The sequence below is a fragment of the Botryllus schlosseri genome, chromosome 1, assembly GCF_051294905.1.
Source record: "Botryllus schlosseri isolate E-star chromosome 1, Bs_hap1, whole genome shotgun sequence".
Lineage (NCBI taxonomy): Eukaryota > Metazoa > Chordata > Ascidiacea > Stolidobranchia > Styelidae > Botryllus > Botryllus schlosseri.
Window position 1 is genome coordinate 19,999,041 of NC_137236.1, and position 18,216 is coordinate 20,017,256.

The window sequence follows — 18,216 nt, forward strand, 5'->3', positions numbered from 1 at the left end:
CACGATTAGCGCGATTAGCATACAAATATTTTATAAAAATTAGTATACAAATATTGTTGATCGTAAAATTTATATTTAGTGTAGCGTTATTTTCGGAAAATAGAGGCATTACTACACTTGCTTTTATGCTTCAACATGTATGTACTGCAGACAAAATAACTGAAAGTAATTATAACTCAAAGTATGATACTCCGAGTATCATATTCGGAATTGAAAGTGAAATACAAATACCACTTCTAAAAAGCGGAAAATATATTTGATGTCTTTTGTCCATAAAGCTTCAAAGGTGATCTGCTAAAACAGGCAGATACTTGAGTAAGTAGCAGAAGTAGAGGAAAACTACTTGAGTACTTCCAAAAAGTATAAGTACTTCGTTACTGACCACCTCTGGTTCTAGTGCCAATTCCTCCAAGGGCCGAGTTCACCAAGTGAAGAGCGTCGCGTTATTTCCCGCGATTACGCAATCTGTGATCTAATCATGCCGTGACTGTGTGATCTACGCATGCCCTGACCCCCGTACAACATTGACAACCACTCAAAGTGCCAAGTTCACCGGCAAACATTCCAGTAACCAATCATGGCGACCGGTACCGCTACCAGATCTACCACGGCCGAATTCACCAAGTGCCGAGTTTGTGCGGCTGAATTCACTAAGTGCCGAGTTCACTGGTAATCGGGCAGATACGGAATGATAATAATAAGAACCGACCTGGGGTAAAATGACCAGTGTAGTCGAACCACCACCATGAACACCGCAAACAAACAAACAAACATCTAACATGGAAAAGAAATTACCTTTACAGCCTTTGACAAACACAGTTACCATTGAAATCAGCAATTTAGGTCTTATTCGAAAGCAGAATAACAACTGTTTTAGCGGACATATCAAATCAAATGTTGGAAAGTTTATGTAAATTAGCCCAAAATATTATCTTACTGTGACCATATTCTATCAATATGGTCTGGCTAGCCAAATTCTCTGGGCCAACATAAACAAGCTGCGTTTGGTTTCAACGATTAATAATCTTGTCACTGGATTCGAGGTATAATTGCACTCAATTATCAAATTTTGCTCCATTAATCAACATCAAGTTGAAAATGTCCATTATTGCACCAACTTTTATAAAATCACGAATCAGTGTTCTACAGGTATGTATCTATATGACTTATATACCTAGAAAATTCAAGCATAAATATTATGATATACCGTAGGTATAGGTACCGGTAATTCAGATGTTTGAAGCGAATTGGACAACTAGATAATTATAGTGGTCTAATTTCACTAAATTAGAGCGAAATGCCAGCAATATAATTGTAATCTAATTCGGAAAAAACGGTTTAGCTCTAATTCTAGCCTGGAAAAGCTGAAACTTTTCTATAGTTGTCTACACCTGTTTTGCAGAAAGTCAAACAGCTCTAGGCGTCATATACTACAGGCAATTTGAAATACCCCATAAGCTATATGCTACTGCGTATATACCTTTAACCCGCTACCTCAGTCAGTCACAATTCCTATATATTTACCAGTGGCGGCTCGTGACAATATCGGGTGGTGGGGAAAGGGCTGCAAGCGACTTTTATCAACATGACGTCACAATGGCGTTTTCCAACGTAAACAAGTAACTTAATGATGGTACGGTAACATGAATTTCCCGGCAACAGTGATTTTAACGTATGTGCCACGAGAGGTCTGCTGGTGAGCTGTGACTTGAAGTGTGGTGACTGCGTAAACGGCGTACGGAACAAAGATTCAACACGGTTCATGTTCGCATTAGACCTGACTAATTATCTGCAGAAATGGAAATGACTATAACTCGAGAGATAGCGTAAGCCTAATTGGAAAGGTCAACGAATTCGGACAGATACGCAATTGTTATCTCATAGATTGGGCCTGTCCTATTGAATCCAAAACATCATTCTAAAGAACTAAGAATAGCAGCCTCGGAAATTTGGTCTCGGTAGTCGGTACAGCATAAGAGATTTTGGCCTTGAAACTGGAGACTGTAACACGACACATACGTTTTTATTACTGTCTTATAGGTCTGCTGCGAAATGGCGTTTGGAAAATATATTACCGAATAAATACGTGGATGAAAGCCTTAAACTTGGTACACTGTTACATGACATTATCGAGAACTGGCCTCATGGCCCTTTTCGGTATGGTACACTGTCAAAATTAATGCGAACAGACCAACACCGAATTTTGCGTAAAATTTACTGAGGAATAGGCTGATCAAGTGATCAGCTGTTAGCCGCCATCGAAAACGAAATAACTATCGCGCTTGACAGGGGGTTGTAAGCAAATGGCTTGAAGGCCACAATTTCACGGTGAAATTGACATTGGAGAATATAATATCAAAGTAAATATTTGAATGCAAACTGAGAATGATATCATTATCTCTGTTAACGTTACCGCAGATACACCGGCTTTTGCGTGAAATCCGCAATGTGTTGTAGGCTAAAGTGTCAGATCGGAGCACATCTTTACCACACTCGACCTTGATAACGAAATTACTGCCCTACTCATTGAGTGTCAACCTTTAGACTTGGCACAGCGTTCGATACTAAAATCAAGACATACCGTGCAAAAGCTTATGACGGATCTAGGTACGGAGCATCGTTAAAATCAATAGAGACCAATACCGGCTTTGCGTATAATCTGTTAGCGATAAATGACTAGTCAGCTCTCACTCGAATTAGGAAGCCAAATTACCACTAACACAGTTCAGTGACAAACTTAAAACTTGGTACAGCGTTCGATACTAACATTAAGACTTTCCGTGCCAAATGTCATAACCGATCTCGGTATTGAACATCGTCAAAACCAATGGATACCAATACCGGCTTTTGAGTAAAATCTGTTTGCGATACATGACGGATCAGCACACACTCAACTTCGGAAACGGAATTACTACCCTAAACTTTAAGTAGAAACCCTGAAACTTGGTGCAGTGTTAAATACCACCATCACGACATGACAGAACAAGTTTCAAGAGTTTTCATGGTGTGAAACCCCATTAAAATCGACCTTTACCAGCAAAGGTCGACTAAACGCAGATGACGGTAACAGAGTTCAGCTATAGATACGATTGTTACATCACACCTTAAGGGCACAGAGCTATCGTGCCCCGGTTGCTCCGTAATTTTATGAATAGGAGAGAGTAAATCACCGTTTCTTTATTGTGCGCGGCTTTGAGAGAATAGACAGTGAAAGCTTGTTATGAGCGCTACCGGAGCAAGCCCCGGCTAGGCATTCGCAAAGCGAAAACACAGAAGAGAATTCGATTATCGCAGAGACTTCGCTATATATGGGCATTTACAAGCGAAAGGACAAGAAGTATACGATTTTCGCTGTGATTTCGGTTTATATAGATAGGTGTGCGTCTATAAATGGTGAAGAATTGTTATTGAACAGAATTTTAGGTGGGGCAATGCCCCAGTTGCCCTATAGGACGAGCCGCCACTGATATTTACGGCATTTACCATACAGAAAGAGCGAACTATGCCTGGCTGCGACCTAGCTGTTGCGCGTCAAATCTTTGTCCGGCGCGATGACGTAAAATTTGAATCGCCGAAATATTCTAGAAGTCACGCATCGATAATCATATTCCTAAACGTACAACATCTCACTTATTTAGTTATTCTCTGAATAAAACTATTAGCCATACTCGTTGAACATGCGAGATTACCGAAAGAGCGAATATATATATAATGAAGATCATATATATCAGATTAAATAGTATATTCATATTGAAATGAACCCGAATATTTTCGGCTGACACTCGTCAGGGGTAATCGTCAGCAACTAGCAGAGAATTGGAAAGAACATTGTATGTCAACAATCGTATCACAAAATATGACGTCACCAGCATGAAATTTCGAATAAGAGAGCGTTCAATGTACTATTTTTAGGTGATACACGAACTCCTTTTGTTGACAGAGTTTTGGTAGGTGTATTTTGATAAAAGTTGATTCCAAGGCACACAAATGGAATTGTGAACGGCTTCGACCTACGATTCGAAATCGGTCGTCTCGATAATTATTCGCACAAATCGGATTATCCAACAGATGTTTGCCGATGGCAGAATTAATTGCCTTTGATCGATCAGCATCAATCTTAAGTGGATGAGTTAAGGGTGAGCTTGTCACATCGCGTGACGCACGTGTTCTGATAAATCTGGGGACATGTTGGTTTATGCGGTCCTGCAGACGTCTTGACGTTCTTCCAACGTAGCCCTGACGAGTGTCAGCCGAAAATATTCGGGTTCATTTCAATATGAATATACTATTTAATTGTATATTGAAGTTCTGTACCTCCAAGAAGCTCTTCAAATATATATCAGAAGAAAACAAAACTGTTCGACCTTAGAGCAACAACACGAATATACAACACCGGTGACATCCTCACGCAATAAAACGAAGGGAGAACATTGTTTTCTAATGGATAGACCGAAGCTACTGCATGAGATCGAACAAAACCGGATGGGAATTCATCGTGATTGAATGTACCGACAAAGTCATCCTTTCTACGTATTTTAGTCATACCAGCGAGAGATAGAAAATTTGCATTATTAGGTTAACTACCGGATATAACGAAGCCTAATGCATGAGATGGAACAACACCGAGTATGAATTTATTCTGATTGAATATAACCACAAGACCATCCTACTACGTATTTTAGACATTCCCTCGACACTTAGAAAATCAGAACCTAATCGAGATGTTCCCGGATGATCCTTTTACGGTTTTGTGTTTGCTGGGGCTGTTATATCAAAAAATATAGAATCGCCCAAACGTAGGCTTCTAAACTAAGGCTGCGTTCATCGTTTGTTTTGATACCTACTGTGAAACCAGTCGTCAAAACCAACCCGTTCACATAGCATGAAGTTCTCGAACCAGTACGAAATTTTGGCGTTCACACTCGAGTGATTTTGATATCTTGGCCTCAAAACATGAGCGTTCATACTTCAGCGTGGTTACGAAGACTAGCCGTTTTGCGGGCTCGTTATCGGGCTATTTAACGCGACGTTACATCTGCGGTGGACGGTATTTTGGCGTTGGTGCGAGATTCGTCAAACCTGCTCTCCAACCTGGTTTGGGCGTGCGCTGACTATCCAATATCTTTACAGAGTAGATGGAGGGTAACGTATTGCGTAGCCGTGGCATTTTGTGGAGACCGCAGGAAGTTGTAAAACTGGTGCAGGAGTGGAAGACTGAGAGACTTCAGGCCATGACACTCGTCGGAAAACCGAATAAAGAAATATTCACCATAATTTCGAATAGTTTGAACAAGCTGGGAATGGAAAGATCTCCAGATTGCTGCTTAAAAAAGTTACAGGCCCTTAAGCGGGAATTCAGAAAGTATAAAGACAAAGTTAACAGCAGCGGTGAAGCAGGCGACCTTTATCCTCCCGCGTCTATTGCTGATGTATATGAAGATTTGAATGAAACCATTGGGAAAGACCCACTGACTATATCATCGCTGATAACCTCGGATAATCTCGATGGTAAGTTTTTTTACAAGTGATGCAGTTGGACATAGATGGATCAGATATGTTATTGGAATGGCAGAAGTGTAATGAGTTTGCTCTAAAAACAACACCGCTCTCATTTTTACAACTGTGACAAAGATGTGGTAAAAAGTGTGTAACACACACAGTATGTCATGTTACACAGTACGTCCAGAGGTGGTCAGTAACGAAGTACTTCTACTTTTTGAAATACTTGAAGTAGATTTTGCCTACTCACACTACTTTTTAAGTAGTTATGATTCTAGACTACTTCTACTTCTACTTGGCAGTTTTCAGTTTTGTAGGCAAAAATAAGCGTAGAATACCTACTTACTTACTTACTTGTGAACCAACACTCCTACTTCTACTTGAGTGGAAATTCCGGCGTTACTTCTACTTCTACTTGAGTAGCGACAGTGACTACTTTGACCACCTCTGAGTACGTCACAGCATGTCAGTATGTCACAGATATGTCATTTTCCTTATAGAAGCCTTTAGATTGAGACAAACCAGCAAGCAGTCATATTATTTTATATTCCTTTAATTTCAAACCTAATATGTTGTTTCAGATTCTTATGCGAGTACTAGTTCGAGCAGCAGTGAAGTGAAGACAAGAAGAAAGAGGAAGTTAGATGCTTCAAGTAAATATAGACCGTCTGATTGATACATAGTGACACTCTTATCTATAGGCAGCGGTATATAGTTATATGCAGTCATGGTTTTATGTGAAGCTTGTGTTATCATGATGTAATCACTATATAATCAGCTGACTTTCTTGCCATCAGTCTTGTGAGCAGTGTCATTTTATGCGGGTGAATCAATGCAGACAATGATCGAGAATGCTGAAGACAGACAAGACAAGAGGTTTAAACAGTGGATGCAGTTTCAGGTGAGTCATTCATCAAAAGGCTTGTCATGAGCTGCCACGATACTTCCCATGATGAGTATGTAAAAAAGTTTGAAAATTTTCAGGCAGAAGAAAATGAGAAAGAGAGGAAGCACGATGTTGAGATGTTACGAAGCTTACTTGGCCTTGAAAGTCGAGCTGAAAGCTATTCAATGTAAGTTGTCAGTGACTATAAACACTAACTTACTCCGGTACCCTATGCAGCTTTTGAACTATTCGTATGTAAATGATAGTGACAGGCAATCAAAGTTGTAGAAAATATCAGCTCAGTGCTAGCAGTCACAAAGGGTTATTATTATTTCCAGTAATTGCGTTACCTGCTCTCCGAACAGATAAATGTTTTCTTTGCTGTGGATTTGCCAAATCTATAATTGTTTGTTGCAGCAGCAGACAAGAAAATGAAGAAGAGGCTTCAACTCCTGCTGTACATGTAGTGATCGAAAGTGAATAAGCATCTCATCTCTGAAGTCTTCGTTACCATATGTGGCATGTGCATAGGCTTAAATTGACTCGTGACGTTAGTGGACTCACCTATAATAACTGTTTTGAATCAGTCTTTCTAGGTCAATGAGCTAAAATGTGTAGAGGCATCTGCTTATGATTATGGCTGCTTGACTAGCCCTATTGCAATCTCTGGTCTTGCTTATGTCTGGTATGATAAAGTCCTATTCAGCCATTCACGAAAGTGTTTCATCGTTCATTTATTAGGATAAACTGCTTTTAGCAGGAAGCTGTATGCGCGTCAGCCGTGTCAAGTCCGATCAAAACAAGGCATCTTTGAGCGTGTCGCGTACACGAATGCCAGACTCCAGATCACTTTCAATGCTGGTAGCTTCGATATCGTCATCCACTACGTCTGTAGGTGGCAACTCTGCGTAGTCCATGTTCTCTTCACAGAAGTTGTGCAATGTGATGCATGATGCTATCTGCAACCGAGCATTCTCGGGCAAAGCATCACACCTCTTCAACAAACAGCGCCAACGGTGCTTCAACCGTCCAAATGCCTGCTCCACTACTCGTCTTGCAGAACATAACTTCTATAAATATACTTTAGCTTATAGCCTAGTGAAACATAACAACATATCAGGCTTGTATTTACCTTGTTGAAATATTCCTCAGAGGGGCTACTGGGGTTGCTGTAAACTTTCATCACCCATGGGCGCAAAGGATAGGCGCTGTCAGCAACTATGTAGTAGGGGATATTAACATCATTCAGAAAGAGGTCACTCTGTTTCAAAAAAAGATGATCAGTCCTGCGCAGGGCTCTTAATAGCTCAAGGTTAAAGGACCTACTGGTGCAAATAAATTGCCGTGATCTCCTTTGATGCAAATGGGCGAGTTCAAGAACATTCTAGCGTCATGCACCTTACCTGGATGTGTGATAAAATCAAATTGTATGATAAAATTGAAGAGTCAAATTATATAGCTAAATGTTCCTTTTGCACAGGCTAGGCTTCAAAAATAATTACTAGGACTTACCGGGCCATCCTATGACAACATCCAAGAATCTGAAAGTTTGGACTTGGCATAAATGGACAAGTGAACAAACTAAACATTATCAAGTTATTTCTCACCTCCCCTTGGAGTCTGTTACAGCTTGAATGTTGATTGAATATCTACCCTTGCGATTGAAATAGTCAGGTCCATTGACTGTTGGTTTGGGGATGCTTATGTGGCAGCCGTCTACGGCACCAACGCAATTTGGAATGCCCTTGTCAATACAGAATGCCATGGAGGTAGCTCTAGGGTTGGCAGGTATCCTCACGAAATCTTTCATCATATGATTTACAATGGTAACACACAAATCCATGGTTATCTGTTGTAGACAAAACATAGTTGAACTATTGACTACCGTACTCCCGATGCAAAGATCAAATCATATTTACGTTGAAAACTGTGGACTTTCCAAGACCGAAGTATTCACCAACACTGCGGTAACTCATGTCACTACCGAGACGACATAGGGCGATGGCAACACGACAAGACACTGACACCGGTTTCTTGAAATTGGTTTGCTTTTTTGACAAGCTTTCGCGTAGGTGCTCAACTAGTACGTTGAATGTGTCTCTGAAATGTGAAGTTATGTAGGCTCAGAACAGTCCCTTGGAATATTACTGTTGACTAATTCATCTTTATTGGATATCTAATCGTACACCATAGGTATATATGTGCTTTTTGATGATAAAATATATTCACTTTCTCAGACGCAAATGGCGTTTGTAATCAGCCTCTTCCCATAAATTGAGAGCTCTCTCCCAATAGCCACAGTTGGGCTTCGGTCGATCTCGGCGAAGCGACATATTATTTTTCATTGCAGCTAGGCGAGTTCTATTGTTCATGACCATATCTTCGCTGCGAACAATTGATCGCATCCTTCTTCGTGATTTTTTACGAAAAATTGAATACAAGTATATTTTCTTACGACGACTCATAATCATAAACACTGTAACCTGTAAGTACATTATGCTCTGATTCATTGCTTCGTAGCAATCATGAAGAGGTTCCTTACGCATACATTGATCAACAAACAAACGTGAGCAGATCAGTTATCAGGTTCGCACAACTGCGCTGGGCTCTACCATACAGGCACTTTCCTTCATTAATAGAATTCATTCTTCCAATACTGTGATATGAACGGGGAAGCTTCACGCCAAACGACGTCAAACTTTTCTCCTCAAAACCAGTGCGTTCATTTACCCACCAATTGTGACGTCGACGTCAAAACCAATGCGTTCACCGTCACGTTGCGAAGTTGGCTTGCGTTCACATTGCTGGTTTTCGTACCAGGTTTTCACTATCACTCGTGGCGAAACCACACCATGAACGCAGCCTAAGAGACGCACACGATTTCAAATTGGTATTTCTTCACTGGCATAAAATTTTTTCCAGCGGGATGGTATTTGTCTTGTGAGGTTCAGATTGCAAAGACAGGAACATTCGGCGCCAGTCACTTGGGCGCCTATGGACAATTAAACCTATATTTATTTGTATATATAACGAAGAGTTTGGTCAGCATAAGGGCATAGACCCTTTCGGCCAAGGTTTTCTCGCTGCCGATCGTTCTTGCACACTTCCGGGAGTCGCATGTTATATGGCCTAAAACTTGCTTGTATGTCTTGGTGGGTCGTGGCGCGGTAATGGCCCAATACCCAATAATACAGGCACATGGCTACTTGAATTCGCGCGCAGCGCGAAAAATTTCTGAAATAATTGCATAAATTTTCAAAAAATACTCTATGATTTATGCTAATTCACGAAATAATTTTGGGCCCCCTTCGAGCTCGGCCCCCCCCCCAATTGGGGGGTTTGGGGTGCGGCAGTTACGGTGCTGATAATAGAGATGTCATGTACTTGACGTCACAATGCACATTCTGCTTTTTCTGTAAACATGCCAATATTGGGACTTTCAGTCAAAATTACGGCAATTTCCGATTGAGTTGAAACACGGAAAGTCGGTAATTCCGGTATAAAAAAAAGTTCTGAACATGATTCCGCAAAGTTGTCTATAGAGATGCAGTTGACCCCTAAGCTTATTATGATGTAATCTGTAGCTTCACAGCTATCAAATCCATATTTCCGATAAATCAATTATAGTATGCATACAAATATTCCGGAGATCTTTAACTTCGATATAGTTATTGCATCAGTTAGTCAATTGTCACATCATAATGGAACATACAAATCGTCGTCACCAGAACAGCTGCTGCTATCTTTCGCTATAGCTATGTAAAATGTTTCGTTATATGCCGTATTTCCGCGCTTACGAGACCAGACTGGCTATCGAGTGACCGTATTAGTTGTCGTGAATCGGTGAAGAAAGCCTCTTTCGAGATTGAAAATATCTGGATGGTGAGTTACATTTCGTATCGGTACTATAGCAGTAAAGAACATTTGCTCCGTTGCGTTTTCGGTACAGATCCGATTAATGGTACTCAGTGTCGCAGCTCCACTGAACAGAATTATATGTAGCAAGTTGGAATTTTAAACGTACCGGTAGTGACGATACATTGAATCCACATACATTGTTGTATCACCAGTACCGATCAGTGTTGGGATGACTCGAGTCATGACTTGACTCGAGTCAGACTCGAGTCACCTTTTTCGTATGACTTGACTTGACTCGAGTCACTTTGATAAAATGACTTGACTTGACTTGACTCGGCGTATCAGAAATGTGGATTGACTCGTGACTCGGAGCAAAATTCACGAGTCAATTTCAAGTCATCAAGTAAAAACACCTTATGTTGCTTATGTTCAGATTGTTCGCCAAACACTTGTGTAACCCATGAGAGCGATCGATCATTCAATGATCGTGCGTTTTACTGAGCCTCCAATATTCTCTCACAAATATATTGACCACAAACGAAGTGATCGAAGCTACAGCTTACGTTGTCGTAAACTAGTAGCAAAGGAATTTAATAGCGAAATATATATTTCTGTTCTTACCTTAAACAAACCTCTTATTTCACTGAAATTGAAATCGAACATACTTTATATACTCCTCAACCATTGGCACAGACTCGAATTGTATCATATCAATATGTAAACATGGGTACTGTATTGCATCTTATCAATTCGTTTCTCGATTCTCTATCTTGGCTGGTAACTATAAAATGAGGCTATGCAATTACTTACGTAGTTTAACGGTTCTACGTATAAGTGAGCGATACAGCCCCTTATTGCATGCATAATTAACTCTATATTCGTTCATCGGTTCAGAAACAATGACCAATCAATCTGCTTTTCAGACACCTAGCGAAATGCAATGACGTAATCATGCTTCATACTTCGAAAAGGCAACTTGACTTGAATTTTGACTTGACTCGAGTCACCTCCAAAAATCGAGTGACTTGACTTGACTCGAGTCACCTTCGAAAATCGATTGACTTGACTTGACTCGAGTCAAAATGTGCAATGACTCGAAATGACTCGTGACTCGAAGGTAGTGACTTGATCCCAACACTGGTACCGATACCAATATCCAAGACACAGTAGCTTAATGGCTCCAATGGAGATACTGTTGACAGGTCCAGCATCAGCTATGATTATAAACTACGGTAATCTGGGTTTGAGCAACATCGTTTGTTAGTGCATTGAAAAAAAATCGATTCGATTGTCGTTATATGAGTATTACGATTACAAAAGCACATCGCGACCTGTTTAAGTGTAAAGGGTAGCCTACCACTGACTTTGCAGAGTTATGTTATAAGTCTATCACCCTGTCATTATCACTGAGCTATATAAACAAACATTATATGTTATGTTATGTTATGTTATGTTATGGTAGGAATATGAAGGTAAACATATTCTTTATTCTACTTCAGGCTTGGTCAAAGATCGCAAATGTGTGGCTTGAAGAATGAAATTATCGATTTCTCCTCATGAGAAAACAAGTGCAACATACAAACAGCAAAGGGTTGAAGCATATGAAGCAATGGTATCTGAGGTGAGCAATGGACATTTGATGAAAGCTTTCGATTCCCATAAATTGGGGCCAGTATATGTTAATGATATTATGACACGGGTGAAAATATGAGGATGCTATATTGCTATCACTATGAATATGAAAGACTTGACTAGGAACAGGCTTGCCTTATTGAACATATTTTGCAGTGGCCCCCTCAGACATCTGCTAAGAGTAGCCTATGTGACCCATCAACCAGACTACTTCTTTTGAAACTACTTCTCTGAGTTCTGTTCATATATTTATTTTCATTTGAAGCAGTTTGACATGGATTTGACATAGCCACTTCTATAGACTTGTCATTGAGTAGAAATTTACATCTATTGCTTGAGTAGCAATGCGCACTACTGCGGTCAACTCGGTGTGCAACAGTGCGCGGATTAGCTTGGTCTTCAATGTTTTTACCAATATGAAGAGGCAAACATAGCCTTGCCAAAGTTTATTAAACTGTCCTTTTGATCAATATAAACAAATCCTAATATATGCACTTCTTGACTCATGATATGACATACACACGATCTGTGCATATGCACAAATCTGCTTCTTGTTAGATTCAAGGACTGATTGCTATTAGTGGCAGACTCTTACTCTGTGAATGTGAAATCAAATATGTTGTTGGTGAGTAATACACTATGCGTAGTAGGGATGGTGTCAACGTGAGGTTCACGTTCACAAACGAACCTTGGTATGTTCTGCATTGTGAACCTTTTTCATATATTACAATTGTAACGTCATTATAGCATCTTTGGTTGAAATTTTTTGCATTTCCACTGCGAGCCACTCTATGCATGGCGCTTGCAGCATAAAAAATCAACACTAAAAGAGAACGCACCTTCACGATCTCAAAAACTTTAACGGCTTTGTTACAAACGTTTGCTCGATATATCCAGATTTCTGTTTGTTAATATATAGTGACTCTCTGCTGTGAGCTTGACCCGTAATCACACAACATCAAGAGCGAAATACGCTACATGTAGGTACCAAGTAGTCAGCAAATGATGCTTATTCGACCAATTTCATTGATATCGTTGTCTGATGTAATAAATCTAGCAAGCGATCGAGGTCCATCTCGATTTCATATGTTTATTGTATCGTAAAAAACAAATCCATGCAATTGGGGTGTTGGTTACTGCTGTATAATCTGTTAATGCGGCAAAAATCGTATGACACTCTGCTCAATATCAACGTAGCAACACTCAAAAGCCGAATACATTGTCCGGTCTGGCCTAGACCGTTAGACCGCATTGTAGCATTATGTGGCCCGAGTCGTCACTAGGTATCGTGTACATTAATATATATCACTTCACTGACATGCTGGGTTGAAATTAGCAATATGACGTCACGAGGTTCACGTTCGTGTTCACACAGAACCTTTCAAAAATGTTCGCATTCACACGAACCTGAACCTTTCAGAGGTTCACACCATCCGTAATGCGTAGGAGCGTTGCAAAATTGTATTTTAACTCGCTTATTTACAAGCATAAAGCAAGTCAAGGCTACAACATCAGTACACATTTCGGATGTCTTGGGCGTTTCGAATCTAATCCAAATTGTCAACTAAACGTTTATGCCTCATGATTATTTTTTCAATCTTAGGATGCTGCTATACAAGCTAATATCAGGGAATTTCAACCAAATAGACGTCGCATTTACCGGTAGAAGCGTATGCTGCGAAACAGTAAAGGATCGTTATCAAACAGCTCATATTCCAAGGTAATCATTATCATCCAGCTAATTTGCTAATTTCGATATATAAGACAAGTCAACGTTTTCTAATCAAGACACACTCAGACGTGTATCTGTGGCGGGGTTGTAACCAAGTCACGAGGCTCCGAGTCATAAGTCAATCTCACTTATATAGTTTTCGACCACCGAGTCAAGTCAAAGTCAGCGAACAGAGGGTCGAGTCCGAGTCATGGTATTATGACTCGAGTCCGAGTCCAAGTCATTGTGTTGACTGATCAGTTTCCAGTTGCAATCTTGTTAAACCCACTTTTTATAACTCTGTTTGGTGATATCGAATGGTTCGCATTTATAAATATACTAATTTTCCTCACTGGTCGAATTTTCAAGTACCAGTACCAATAGGCGTAATCCAAATAGTGTGGTAACTTTACTATTCTTCGAAATCTCAATGAATTGTAGGTCTTGGCCGTCTGAATCTTGAGTCATATGACTTGCCTCGAGTCATGCGCAATGACTCGAGTCCAAGTCGAGTCAATACACTGATTGACTCGAGTCGAGTCATTTCCATATTTTGAGAAAATGACTCGAGTCCAGTCGAGTCATCAGAAAATCGTGACCCGAGTCGGACTTGAGTCGAGTCAGTACAACCCTGATCTGTGGTCCCTTTGAATCCATTCTGAAAGTCAATATTGCCTAAAGAGGAAACGTTTCAAACATGTTTTGAATCAATATTAAATTCATATTAAAGTCCATGCATCTCTTTCTCTGATTTTCTCTAAATTTTAGAGATCGCATGCATCAAGAGCAAGATTATATCACAGGAATTAACCAAGTTTAGGAGTATGCTGCGAAAACTGAAAGACTTGTTATCAAGCCAGCAGGTATTACAACTTTGTTAACGACACCTGATGTCAACTTTCGTAGTCGCATATATGAGGTAAACCAAAGCATAGATGGTCAAAGTTACTAGCGTTGCTACTCAAGTCGATGTAGAAATACCGCCGTCCATTTATACTCGATTACAAGTAGATGCAACAGTTCCCCATTAAAGTCGAAACTACTTTGAAAATTGCGATATGAATCTTCGCGACTAATATAAAATTACTAATGGCATATGACACTACTAACAGCAAGAATCTGCAAAAATATATTCAGTTATTCCTGATACAGGTGGTGTTGCCAGACTTGGACAACTAGATATTCTAGTTGTCTATTTATACTAATTGAAGCTATTCTAATTTGTGAAATGTTTCTAAGCTCTAATTATAATTCTAATCGAATTTATGAAATCTTTCTATGGTCTAATTTTAATTCTAATCTAATGTATGGTTTTCCTGAAAAGGCTACAGGAGAACTGTATAGTGCGAAACGAGCCAAGCTTGATGTACAGTAGGGGTGTTCAAAAATGACTTTTTATTCTCAAATTCTACTGGCTACTTGATAAAATTGTTAGATTACCTAATTGAAGCTTGCACACTAAATTTGGTTTGATTCCAACCAGCAGCCGCATTGCTACTGGAGAAGAAAGTTTTTTTATTTATTATTAGGGCGATTTTTTTTTGACATGTCAAAAAAAGTCAAAATTAGGTCAAAATTGTAGCATTAGGTCAAAATTTGTCAAAATTGTTCACAAAGTCAAACATTTTTTGACCTCTGAATTTCGTTTGTATCGTAGATTTTGCGCTGTCGGTGAACTTATCACTTGATATTTTACAGCTTGTAGCCTATACTTTATAGGCCTGCCGTTGTAAACGACCCATCGTCTGCTCATTGTGAGTCATAAACGATCAAATGAAACAAATAGTGACATGGTTTTATGGTCAACGTACCGCAATATCTTAACTGAAGCAAGACTGCTTGGACATTGCATGTTTCTTATATCAAGAAGCGCAAGCTGAAAAATTGTGATATAGACAACATTGTCAGAATGAAGCACCAGCAGTGTACACACAACTTCAGTGTTGTCAGCCAACAACCGCTGCTGTTTAACGTTCTTTCTCCATTCTTGGCAAGCTACTCAGTAAGGACAAACACTTTCTACCCGAGAATGTAGGAAAGTAAGATATATTTCGTTCGTTGTACTACAACAAATTTTAATTATTTCCACCATAATACGTAATGTAACTACTGGAATTCTTCATAGGGCCAGATTTCGTTAAAATACTCGTTTTTTCATGGGCTTCTTGGAGGTACAGAACTTCAATATACAATTGAATAGTATATTCATATTGAAATGAACCCGAATATTTTCGGCTGACACTCGTCAGGGGTAATCGTCAGCAACTAGTAGAGAATTGGAAAGAAAATGGTATATCAACAATCGTATCACAAAATATGACGTCACCAGCATGAAAGAGATAAAAGTCGACTCCAAGGCACACAAATGACGTCATATTTTGTGATACGATTGTTGATATACCATGTTCATGACGATACCATGACGATTACCCCTGACGAGTGTCAGCCGAAAATATTCGGGTTCATTTCAATATGAATATACTATTCAATAGTTTTTTCATGTAAAAATTTGCCAGTTTTTGCGCCCAAAACTTTTTTTCAGGCCAATCTACTTTTTAAGGACAGACAGTTCCAACCAGAAATGAAGATAAGTAGTACAATTTTGACATTATGTGCGAAAACACCTAATTTGCATACGTAAGGTCAAAATTTGGTCAAATTTCAGTTTTTTTAGGTAAAAAAATGTCAAAATTTAGATTTTTTAGGTCAAAATCTTCCGTTTTTCAGGTCAAAAAAAATCGCCCTATTTATTATATAAAAATGAGTCAAAAAAATTCAAAATTTTCTGTTCACCCATGAAATCGTTAGGTTGTCTATAAACGATGCCCACCAAATTTGGCTCAATTCAAATCAGCCGAAGCGGAGTTATTGATGTCGAAAAATTTGGATTTGAATTAAATAGTATTTACAGTGGGCACAACTGTAATAAATGATTAAAGAATCGTTCACCGTAAATACTATTTTATTAAAATCCAAAATTTTTCGACAGCAATAACTCTGCTTCCACTGGTTGGAATTGAGCCAAATCGGTTGAACATTGTTTCTATAGACAACCTAACAATTTCATGGGGCGAACAGAAAATTTAAAATCTTTTTTTATTCATTTTCATATATTAAATAAAAAACTTTCTTCTCCTGTAGCAATGCGCCTACTGGTTGGAATCTAACCAAATTTGGTGTGCAGGCTTCAATTATGTAACCTACCAATTTTATCAAGTAGCCAGTAGAATTTGAAAGAAAAAGTCATTTTTGAACAACCCTACTGTACAGTAGACATTTGCTATTCTCATGCTCATAAGATGAACTATGATTTGATATTACCGGAGTTTGATTCAACTTTTCGCGATTTCAGTAATTCTAATCTAATTTGAAAAAAAACTGTTAGCTAGAATTATAATTTTAATCTAATTTCGAACTGTGTAGCTATAATTTTAATTCTACTCTAATTCGAAAAAAAACTTGTGGTTGTAATTTAATTCCAATCTAATTTGGAAAAAGGGAACGTTTTCTAGTTGTCCAAGTCTGCCTGTTACATGTGGTTTTCATCAAAACTATCCATAAATTTTCATCTTGTCGATGCCTATTTGCCCACACATACAGTGATCGTGTGTGAATATGTTTCCTGTAGCGGTAAGTTCACCCTATCGGGTCACAGTCTGTGCTGCATTGCCTTAGCAAGTGAAACATCTGATTTTTTGTAAGTACTTTGTGAAAATATATATACTTCGTAACGGCTTCTATTTTTGTGGTCTTTCGTTAAGTTATGCATGTTAGCATATGTGCCTGTTAATTGGGTTGTGAATATGCATTTTGATTTCAGGATGATGCCACAAGTTCTTGGTGAAGATAGTGACTCAACCTTCGCCGTACAAGAGTGTTTTGCGGAAACCTGGAGGAAGCGACTTCCCAATATTACATGGGCAATGTTCTTCGAGCAGTATTTTCAGTGAATTTTTTTCTCCGTCGCTGGGATCTCTGTTTTTGTTATTTCACGAAATATGTTTCCATTTCATGTGATGATGGTTCAATTGATATCGAATATATGCAATCAAAACTGTTTATTTGCAATAGTGTGCCATTTGGAAGAAGATACAGGATTTCAAGTAGGGTTTATATATTGAAATTACATCCCTATCAATTCTAATGGTTCGGGTGAAATATCCGATGTACACCGCAAGGAATGGGGTGAATTCTGGTCATATACACCCGCAGGGTTACGTAAGTTCTGTTTTCGTGTACCACCTATTGGGGTGTGTATGACCGCTCTTTTCGCTAAGAGTGAGGGGACTGACAAAATGTGGCTTCGGCCTTGGTTACAACTTACAACACACAACCACATACTACTGAGCCGGATCGTGACCCCCTCTAGTCGATAGACAAAGCTTTCCTGGTGTGACGTCAGATTGATCGATGTGCTCATACCTCATTATGAAATCCGCTAGTGGGCGATAAAGATCGTCCGGAATTTGTGTTACAAAAATATGGTAACCCTAAACTATTTGTTACTAGCATACTGGTTGCGTATGTGATATGACGATAAGATGGCGCGAAATCTTCCACCATGATAAGGGGGGCGTGTCTTAAAAAGTTTGAGAACCACTCATCTAAGGTAAATAGTTCCTGTATTATT

At 39.2% G+C, this 18,216-nt stretch overlaps 1 long non-coding RNA gene across 1 annotated transcript; it reads left to right on the top strand.

The window, feature by feature from the left end:
• Positions 1–11,396: 11,396 nt before the first annotated feature.
• LOC145444451 (uncharacterized) lies at positions 11,397–17,643 on the top strand. Its single transcript, XR_013916686.1, has 4 exons — positions 11,397–11,864; positions 13,479–13,595; positions 14,355–14,449; positions 17,407–17,643. It is a non-coding gene; the product is annotated as an uncharacterized LOC145444451 (long non-coding RNA).
• Positions 17,644–18,216: the final 573 nt, after the last annotated feature.